Here is an 11,051-nt window from a genome sequence, read left to right as displayed (position 1 = left end):
AGTGCCAGAACCACAGTCCATGTCTCCTGTGCCAACCCCCGCAAGCTACCCTTCGAGTTGGAGCCTTCTTTCCAATCTTGTCAAAATTGTTTCCCATTGATTTCTTGAAGTGATTTGCACATTCCCTAAAAATTTTCCTTGTTTCACTATGGGAAAAGTTCCTGTTTCTTTTTCCCTTATCCAACTTAATTTTCTCCATCTACAATTTAAACTCATTCTCCATTTTAATCATTGTTTTGTTTTTTTCAAAATGTGCATGATGTTGCTATACCTGACTTTTAAAACAATTCTGTTAGGTAGTTAGAGTATGCATTTTGAAGAAACTGTAAACATAACGGTCAGATAAATTATATTCAGTCCCATAGCTAGTTTGAGACAACCAAACCAGAACCTAGTGCGTCTTGAGTCTTTGCCCAGGGCTATTCCTTGTGGGCCAGAAAATATTTTTAAACCCAGGTCCTGCCATCCTTCAGCAGCTGAGGACTTCTAGCTCTTCAGAAAGAGGAATATAATTAACATCACCCTAATCTTACGCTTCTTCAATTCACATAATTCTTTCTCCTTTAAACTCTCCTTTCTATGGCACAGATTGATTCCTATTGTCTAAATCCATTTCCTCTTTTTCCTGGGCACAGAGCTGAACTACTTTGCCCAGACTCTTCTGTATTTAGGTGTTTCTATGTGAGTGATTTCTCACCAATGGAATTTGACCGGAATTAATGCACACCCCTCCTAGTTGGTCCTTAAAAATCTCTCAGGCTCAATTGCCTATGCTTTTTCCTCTTCCACCAGCTCAATGTAAACGAGCATGGCTACCTTGGAATCAAGTACCTAAGACGTCAGAACCGCAGGGAGGAAAGATCCTGCTTCCCTGTATCACCACTTGGAGGAAAATGGCCTGCTCATTAGGGAAACACATTTTAGACCTTTTGTGAACAAGAAGTAAACTTCTACCATGCATGGGCCATTGTATATTTTGAGATTTGTTTGCTACAGCAGCTAGTGTATTGACCTGGGTTACAGACAACTGATTCCAGTTTAGGAAAACACTCAAGAGTATCTACATTCCAACACTTAGACTTAGCATAGAACCAGTGGTTGAAGTAGAAGGAAGAAGCTCAGAGACCATAAACCACGCCCTTCCTTATTCAAAAAAGAGAAGAAAATGAGATCCAGAAACGGACACATCTGGCATGCCTAAGGTCATGGCAGTTAAAAAGGTCTCTACAGGACTCCAGGGTTCCTTGTCCAGTGCTCTTTCTAGACCACGTTGCCACTCTACTAACAGATGGGGGTACGGTGTCCAAGACAGGCCCGAGAACAGGACTCAGCTGAAGCTCACTATGTCTTCCATGACTGTAGCCTGAGTCTCATTCGTAGAGGTTTGCACCATGTCTTCACTCTCTGAGCTCAGGGAGGAGTAGCTGGTCACCTGCTTTCGTATAGTAACCTTCCTGACACTTAAGAATGAATATTAAATTACTTCTTAGTCCTGGCTTCTCTAGCACAGCTGTATTCTCACAAGTATATCTCAGTATTATAAACAGCAAAGAGCAAATGTGACCATAACAGCCCCAAACCTTCATCATGGTGGTTGAAATATAGGTCCACACTGAACTGGCCCCCAGCTCAGTTGTCTCTTCTATCGCTCAAAGATGTCTGCAGTTTCTGCTCATAGGACAGTGCTCTGGTGGAAGAAAAAGGGGATGGTTTGGGTTGAGCCAATGTTTTTTGTAGACACACTGCCCAGTCTCACACTTTCTGAGGTCCCTTGAGCACCAAGCTGGAGACTACAGCTTTAGCCCTGTCTCAGGTAGGTGATGTACAAATATATGCTTTTCAAAGACCATTCCAGGGGTCTAGGGGTCTCTTTTTTTTTTTTTTTTTTTTTTTGAGACAGGGTCTAGCTCTGTCACCCAGGCTGGAGTGCAGCGGTGTGAGCACAGCTTACTGCAGTCTTACTCTCCTGGGCTCAAGTGATCCTCCCACCTCAGCCTCCTGAGTAGCTGAGAATACAGGTGCATGTCACCATGCCCGGTTAATTTTTACATTTATTTTGTTAGAGATGGGGTTTCACCCTATTGTCCAGGCCGGTCTCAAACTCCTGGGCTTAAACAATCCACTCACCTCAGCCTCCTAAAGTGCTGGAATTACAGGAGTGAGCTACCATGCCTGGCCTATTATTCCAGGGGTCTTGAACCCTTCAGCTCCACACGCTTACCAATAAAAATACTTTGATCACTTATGCCCAATATATATAAGTAATGTCTTTAAATATTTAAGTGATATGCCTGTGCTATATATGAGTCAGTTATGTAGTATTCACAAAAATGAAATTTTTTAAAGGATGAGATTAAAAAACAAATGGGATTAGAAGTGCCAACAATTTTTCCCTGACCCTAGTGGACCATTCTACTCCCCTCTTCAGAAAACATTTGGTCCAGGCTGGGCACGGTGGCTCATGCCTGTAATTCTAGCTCCTTGGCAGGCCAAAGCAGGCCCATGACCTGAGGTCAGGAGTTCGAGACCAACCTGGCCAACATGGAGAAACCCTATGTCTACTAGAAATACAAAAAATTAAAAAATTAGCTGGGCATGGTGGCAGGTGCCTGAATACTGGCACTTTGGGAGGCTGAGGAAAGTGGATCACTTGAGGTCACAAGTTTTAAGACCAGTCTGGCCAACCTGAGGAAACCCTATCTCTACTAAAAATACAAAAATTAGCCAGTGGTGGTGGGCACCTGTAATCCCAGCTATTCGGGAGGCTGAGGCAGGAGAATTACTTGAACCCAGGACTCAAGGGTGGCAGTGAGCCAAAATCACACCACTGCATTCCAGCCTGGGCAACAGAGCAAGATTCTGTCTCAAACAAACAAACCAAAAATTTGGTCCATCAGAACTTTTGGATGCCACAAACTGACAACCTACAGGCCAAATGTGGCCCACAGATGTGTTTTGTTGGACCTGAACAATGTTTTCTAAACTTTCTATTAGTTCCCAACACTCAAAAATTGGCGAAGTTCACATGAAAATCTAGAGATTTTTATCAATTTTATTCACTGCCTTATCCCCAGTGTCTGATACATAGTACACACCCAATAAATATTTGTTCAATTGAATTTCTAGCTTCTCTCAAAAAAAAAAAAATCAAGCTGGCATTTCTTCCTGGCAGTAATCGCCTGGAGCTGAGTAGTGATTACTCCCTGTAGCAGGGTGTTGGCCCACCAGTCCTGAAACACAGTCCCCACCACTCCCTGTTGTCCTGCATCCAAACAGCTTCGTACTGGTGATTTGCCCCGCCCCCATCAGCATCTGAACAATTGTTTCTATCTCAGGGTTTTCTGGCTGTGTGATGGCCTCAGTCACCCTCCATAAGTTCAAACAAGAAAGTATTCCACCTGGAGTCCAAAGACACAGGTTTGAGCCTGATTCTGCCAATGATTTGAGCCTGATTCGGCCACCCTTGGGAAATTTGCTCCCTGAGTCAATTCTCCTAGTCTGGAAAATGGGGATGGCAATACCTTCTTCACAGGTTGTTTGACAATTAAAATGAACAAGACAATATCTGTGGGCTGCTTTATAAAGTTTTATGGAAATGTAAACCCTTTTCATTGTTGCGGTTGCATTCATCCTTTAAAAGTATCCACGGTGGTGATAGTGATGGAGATTCCTAATGCCAAGCTCTTGAGCTCACCACACTTCCCGACATCAGCCATGTCTCTCTGTATATACACCCCTTTCCCAGCCCTCCTCTCTCATCTACCACTTTGGATTTCAGGGTTGAATGGGAAGACAAATGAAGGAACAGGCTGAAGAGTAAAGAAGACACCACAACCCTCAAGGTTGGGTTCCATTTTTTCTACTAATATTGACTCCTTTATTTCACTCTCATTTCTAAGTCACCAAACCCTTGTGACTTAATTCACTGTCACTGTACCCAGTGTCTCCACTCTGCATCCTGAAAGCCAGTCACTCACTGCCTCCTCCTTATGTCCTTGAATCCAGGCCCCTCATGGACTCCTAATCTGGGTATTCACCCCTGGAAATATGCCAAAGAGGGCTTTCCTATTCCACCTTTTTATCAGCAGGGAGACTATTTTTGTCACATATAAGCCTAACTTATCAGCAACACCCTCACCTCTCTCTCTCTCTCTCTCTCTCTCTCCCCCCCCCCTCACTCTCTCTCTCTCTCTCTATATATATATATATCTCCTGCCTTCTAACTCTCCCATAAATGTTTTGCCAGCTATAGGTTGGATTATATGAAACTACCAGTGTTTAACAATTTCTGATGTTTAAAAAATGGCAATTTTTTGGTTCAACTTGATACATTTACTCCAGTGGCCCAGCCTTGGGGTTTCTGTGATCTCCACCTCTTCCCATGTTAGGCCACAGCCAGTTGTCTTGTCCATTTTTTGTGATGATTGCATGAGAGCCTTGAGAAAAATGCTTCAGCATTTCAAATATGGCAGGGGGTTTCCTCCCTCCCAAACCTGAGCTACAGTTGCCAGACGACTCTGTGAACTAGAAACCCTAGTAAAAAGTTATATTCCGGATGAAACAGATTCTTGTCTCTTCAGTTTCTTTCCTGCTCCTTAGGGGGAAAAGTTATAAAATATGCATTGCTGGTCTATGGTTTGGGAAGTGGAAGCCTTTTTAAGGAAGGGGAACCTTCCCTCAGAATCAACCATGTCTCACCACCTTGGAAGTTTCACATTTTTCCTCCATGTGTTCTTTCAGCCCTTTGTCAAAGAAGTTCCCAAATCCCTTACCTCTTGCTTATTTTGCTCTGTTGATCAACAGAAACTAACCCTACTACCTGCCACTCACCAGAAGCCCTCTGTCAACTTCCCGCTTAAGCCCAATGGGGAAAAGAGGACATTCTGAGACTGTTAGAAGAATTCCCTCAACTGCCCACTGATAACTGAAATTCTATATGGTAGCATGTCTTCGTCCACTGGGGCTACTATAACAAAATGTCTTAGTCTGGATGGCTTACAAACAGAAATTTATTTCTTTATAGTTCTAGAGTCTGGGAAGTCCAAGATCATGGCACCAACATGTTTGGTGTCTAGCGAGGAGCTCTTTCTGGCTCATACATGGCCCCTTCTCATGTTTCTTCACATGGTGGAAGGGGCTAGCTAGCTCTCTGTGGTCTCTTTTATAAGGGCACTAATATTCACGAGAGCTCCAGACCCATGAACTAATTACCTCCCAAAGGCCCCACCTTCTAATACCATCACTCTGAGGGTTAGGATTTCAACCTAGAAATTGGGGGGACACAAACATTGAGACTATAGCACGGTATAAATCCTATAGCAGTAAACATTACTCCATCTTGTGGGGAGTCCTCTTTGAAAGGGCAAATTCCCCACATATTAACAGTTTACAAAATGATTCCTGGGAATCCTAGTGTTCCAAGACATATTTTTGGCTGTTCATAAAAAATGGTTTTTTAGGTCCAATAAATGTGAAAATTGCTGCATGCCATAGCCCCTCAAGGGAGTCCATAATACACAGCACCAAACTAAAGGCTCAGAGAGACCCTGCAGTGAGGAACAATTTAACTTTGTTTAATCTAGTCTCTCCTTAATTTGTCAAAATAATTATTTTTTTCATGGAATTTTTTTTTATCACTTCTTGATCCTTTATGCCTCACAGAACACACTTTGTGAAACCCTGAGCTAGCCCATGAGGGAGAACAGATGAGTCTAACACTTCCTCTTCCTCTTGGGTATATAGAAAGAGCAGGGAGAGTGAGGATACCACACCTCTTATCCATCATCCCACCTACTCCACACCCCCACTCCTGGAAAGGAACGCCACTCACACAGGCTTGCATATGACTCTCCTCCTCTGCCCAGGACACACACAGTATCTGCAAAGAGCAAGACATTCCCAAGTGTCTGTTCAGCCTATCATCCATCATCAGTCTGGGCCCTGGGAAGCCCTGTGTGACTCTGCAACACTCAGTTAAGACAGGGAGATCCAAGACGACCCCACCCAAAAGGAAGAAATTAGAAGGCCAAATATGATACGCTCTCTTTAGTTCCATTGCCCAATTTCGATTAGACACACCCTTGTCTCCAAATTCATGCAACCTAGTCCCACCCAGGTGGGAGCCCCTGGAGCACCCTGTAGAAACCAGACTCGGAGGTGGTGCTTCTTGGCTTGGTCAAATTCCTTGTAATTCATCTGGATCCCACACTTTCACATTTCAATGCTTTCTACTTTTTGTTATTCTGTGTCATCTATGGAATTATCTCCCCACCTCGAACGTAAAATCCAAGAGGTTTGAGGTACTTTCTGTTTTTCTCCTTACAGCTTCTAGTTTTCAGTGATAGGTATGGAGGAAGTACTTAATAAACAATACAAATTTGTGTTTAACAGAATCTCTTCTGTTCTTACCCATTCCAGGAAAGAAAGGAGGTAAAATAGAAAAGTTCTCTTAACCCACCTCCTGTAACTGCCTCACAGATTCAACCAGCACCATCACTTTCCACTAAGAAACACACAGAGAAGCTCCTGGCACACTCCTTGCTCACAGCACTGGGCCACTCACTCTCTCATGCCCTGTGCACTTCTGTTCTCACTAATCGAGTTGTTTGCTTATCAAAGGTCATGTGTTCCCCAATTTGTTCATGCCAGTTGTGTTACTGTAGTTATGTATTTTAAATGAAGTTACTGGGACAGACACTCATGTTCCACTACACTAGATATTCTCCATTCACCCTCCAGGCCCATTCTCCTCCTCCCCCTTCCTCCCTTCTGCTCTGTGTCCCAGGAGGCTGACCTAGATGGACTGCACTAGTCAGGCTTCCTTGCCCTCTGGCTTCTGGCTGGATTCAGCCACTGGAAGGTAACAGTGGGAGACAGAAAGTAGGGGATAGACAGGTTGAGCTATTTCTTCCCCTGACTCCCTCCTTGCAGGTATTCAGCTTGATAGTAACTGAGTCCTCTGCCAAAAATCCTAACCCCAACCAGGCAGCTGTCTCTTGTGCTACCTGATAACATTAGACTTAGCAAGGATAGCAGCTAGTCACCGTTGCTAGTTGCTAATCCCTGAGTGCTTTGCTACCCCCTGTTGTTTTCCCTCAACTCGGTCCAAACTTTATAGTCCCTTTGTTAAACTCTTGTCAACGTTCCTTTTGAGTGTCCCATCTCTTTCCTGCTCCCTTTATCTTGACCGGTCCACACACCCATAACTATTCTTCTCTCTCTTATTTTCTAAAAGAGCCCCATTTTATTCTGATACCAGGATCCCAAGTGCTTCAGAAAGCATCTCTCCTGCCAAAGGGTGAAAAAAAAACAAATAAGACTTAAAGAGATTAAGTAACTGACCTAAAATCACACAGCACCAAAGTGGCAAAAGCTGGGGATAGGATCAAACCACCTTAGCCTGGGTTGCTCTGACAAATCAGAGAACCAGGCAACGTCTTGCGGGTGGGTAGTTTACTCAGGAAAGTGATGTCATGGAGCAGGTGTGAGGGACAAGGGAACTGAAACAGTAATGAAGGGGGAACCAATACTAGAATATGTTATCAAATTGGTCATTGTTAAGAGAACTGCATGCTGCTTGCACCTGCATCCACCTGAGAAATCTTATGAATTGTATCTTTTTGTCCATCTGAAGCAAGAAGAGGGAGGTACATTTATCCAACAGCTCCCATGCACCATTGGCCAAGTGTTGTCCCCGCTCTGGAGTATTAACTGCTCTGCACTTGCAGGTGGCATATAGGGGAGAGCCTAGTGGTTTCCCACAGGTATTCCATACTGTGCCATCAGTAAAAACCCAGGAGAGATTACAGGAGGCAGTCTATACCAGTGTGAGGTGAGACAATTGTAGGTTACATCTTTGTAAAGTAGTTCAAAACCTCTGTGGAAGTGGTCAGCGCAGCAGAGGCTGGAAGGGGTGAGCCCAAGAGGGTATAAAATGATGCCCAGGCCGGGCGCGGTGGTTCACGCCTGTAATCCCAACACTTTGGGAGGCTGAGGCGGGCGGATCACGAGGTCAGGACCTCGAGACCATCCTGGCGAACACGGTGAAACCCCTACTGAAAATTAAAAAAAAAAAAAATTAGCTGGACATGGTGGCGGGTGCCTGTAGTCCCAGCTTCTAGGGAGGCTGAGGCAGGAGAATGGCGTTAACCCAGGAGGTGGTGGAGCTTGCAGTGAGCGGAGATCGCGCCACTGCACTCCAGCCTGAGCGACAGAGCGAGACTCCGTCTCGAAAAAAAAAAATGATGCCCAAGAAATGGCTGATACAGTCCACCTCTTTTACTACTCAGATCCACTCACACCCTTCATCCTACAAGCCCTGTCTACACAGAGTCCCCTGGAGTGGTAACTGGCCACAATCTCCACAAAGACTTAATGCAAGATAATTAGTGGAACCAGCTAGAGTCCCTACATCTGCATCTGTCCAGAAGCCATAATTAATATTCATCATCTCCTTCCTCCATCACCCTTTCTGGGTTCCCCTCTTCTCAGTCAGCACTTTCGTTGGTCTGGGTTGTTTTCCAGGTGGGGCATCACAGGCTCTTCAGGGAAGGGTCTGAGTCTTTACTTGCCTTGCCCTTTTTAGACCATGTGTGCTGAAATTGCTCATTCACCAATATTACTGGGCAAGGATGCCCAATGCACCCCATGAGTTCCAATAGACTCCTCTCTGCCCTTCATCATATGGAAGCCACCATGGTTCCACATATCAGTCTGGGTCAATCACCCCCGCCCCTACGCCAGGTAGCATAACTCCTTTCTTTGCCTGCTATTCCTTCAGCATGTGGGGCCTAAAATCACCTAGTAGTAAAGAAATGGTAGTGGATCCAAAATACAACAACTTGTCATTCATCTCAGAGGTATGTTTCGGTATGTTCTAAAGCAGTGGACCCCTGAAAATCCACTTGATGTAGTAGATCTTTGGATCTTTGTGGAGTTTATCTCCCACTTTCTGGCATACATGTGTCTTAATAGGGCCACTTCCGCCTACCAGATCCAATTAGCACGATTTCGGCATATTGTGAGCAGAGAGTGGGAGAGATTGTTCTCAGAATTAAACTCTCATCACAGAGAAAGCATTTACCATGTTTGGTCTTTCTTCCTTCTCTCGTGTCATTCATTTCTTCTGTTCTCCCTAGTGCAGGTGCTTTCTTAAAGGTCCCCATTTCAAGTCTTTGGTGTCATGAATCAGGTCCATGCCTCCCTTCTCAGGAGACTTACCTTTGTGATCCACAGGACCATGGGCTTCTGTAAGCATGAACCAAATCATAAACCTTGTTAAGAACTCTTCAGACTTAGGAAGTTCCAGACACAAAAATCTGTGAAACTGAACTAAATTATTTGAGTTGGGTTGATCCAAGGAGACTCAAAGCAATTCCTCAGAAGCAATGCTGCCTTTGTCCAAATTCCCCGTCTCTGGTGTCGAAATTGAAGAACAAGCGTTTCCACTAAGAGTTTTCACTGGGTCTCTTTTCCCGAAGAGCTGCCTTTCTTGGATGGTCTGTAACTATCTAGAATTCCCTTGAATGATCTGTGCACATCAGAGCCCACAAAAGCAACAGCAAGTGGAGAGAGCCATAAGCCCGAAGGCAGAGACTTGCCACAGAGACATATGGAAATATTGCACCATATCACAGCTGACCTTTATCCATTCCTTTCCCTGTGTTATTTTATCCTGACATTTACCATGCACCTGCTGTGTGTTAAGCACTGTGCTTTTCTATAGATTAGTTCACTTTACGAGAAGCAGAAATTTCAGATTATCCACGGGCTAGAAGCATTGGAAGATGGTCTTAGGAAAGTCTCTGGCCTGTCCCAGATCTGTTAAATGTATGGGTGTGCTACATAATCTCTCAGGGTTCTTCCAGCCCAAATTTGCTAAAATTCTGTGCAGCTCTGAGATCTAGTTTCTCCTTCTAACAGAAGCCCCAGTGATCCTCTCTTAACCTTGAGTTTCCCCCCAGAAAGCCAAGCTTGAGACAAGGACTTGAGTACAGCTGTTTTGAAGTGACTCCAGGAAATAGGAGTGGGTAAAGGGCAGGAAAGACAGAAGAAAAGAAAGAAGGGAGGGAAGCAGAGAGAGAGCATGAGGAAGAGAGGAAGGGAGGAGAGATTGAGGGAGGAAGGAAGAAAAGGAGGATGGAGGGAGGGAAGGAGTATAACATAAGACTGCATTATGAACTAGTCACCACTGCAGGAAATTGAGTTCAATCCCACTGGTATCCTCTAAAGAGCCATATAGAATGCACCTTATAATTGTCCACTAGAAGGATGAAAAGAAAAATGTTTATCTGCCTACTTCCTCTCTCCATCGATGAGGGGTTGTCCCATGGGTGTTAAATCCCTCCCAGTTTGCAATTATACCAGTGTCCAGAATTTCCAGACAGTAATATCAGAGAAGCCCCAGGGCAAAACAAGAGATACAAGACACAGCTTAGACATGGACTGTCAGGGGCTCCAAGCTGGTTATCACAGCAATTATGTAAAAAGTGGGCCATTAGGGTTTGTAAGATTGAGCAACCATACAGTATACTCCATTAAATTTGAATTTCAGGTAAACAATAAATACGTATAAGAATGCCCTCATGCAATATTTGAGACTTACTTATACTAAAGTTTTTTATTGTTCATCTGAAATTCAAATTTGACTGGGCATCCCATATTTTATCTGGCAATCCATGTGCAATGCACACGTGGGCACAGGACGAATGCAATACAAAGCCCCAGCCCATATCTACCATCTCCTTTAAGGACCTTATCTATCTTCCTTGAGGATCTTTAAATTTCCCATTTCACCAAGCCTTGATTATACAACTGGCTCGATCATGAGTGACGAGCTGTGATTCCTTTGTATAAGGACAGGAGAAGTAACAGGAGAAAATGCAGGGTGAGGTGAAATGGGATACAGAATTTCCCATTCTTTGGGGACTCAAAGCCCAGGGAGGGAGTCTTGTGCTGGATACTGCCAAGACCCCATGCTGAGCAAACCCAGGCTGGTCCTGGACTTGCCCTCCATGCCCTTTGCTAGCTGAGGACATCTATAACAATGTTAA

Source organism: Chlorocebus sabaeus, chromosome 10, assembly GCF_047675955.1.
Source record: "Chlorocebus sabaeus isolate Y175 chromosome 10, mChlSab1.0.hap1, whole genome shotgun sequence".
Lineage (NCBI taxonomy): Eukaryota > Metazoa > Chordata > Mammalia > Primates > Cercopithecidae > Chlorocebus > Chlorocebus sabaeus.
This window is presented reverse-complemented; position numbering follows the sequence as displayed.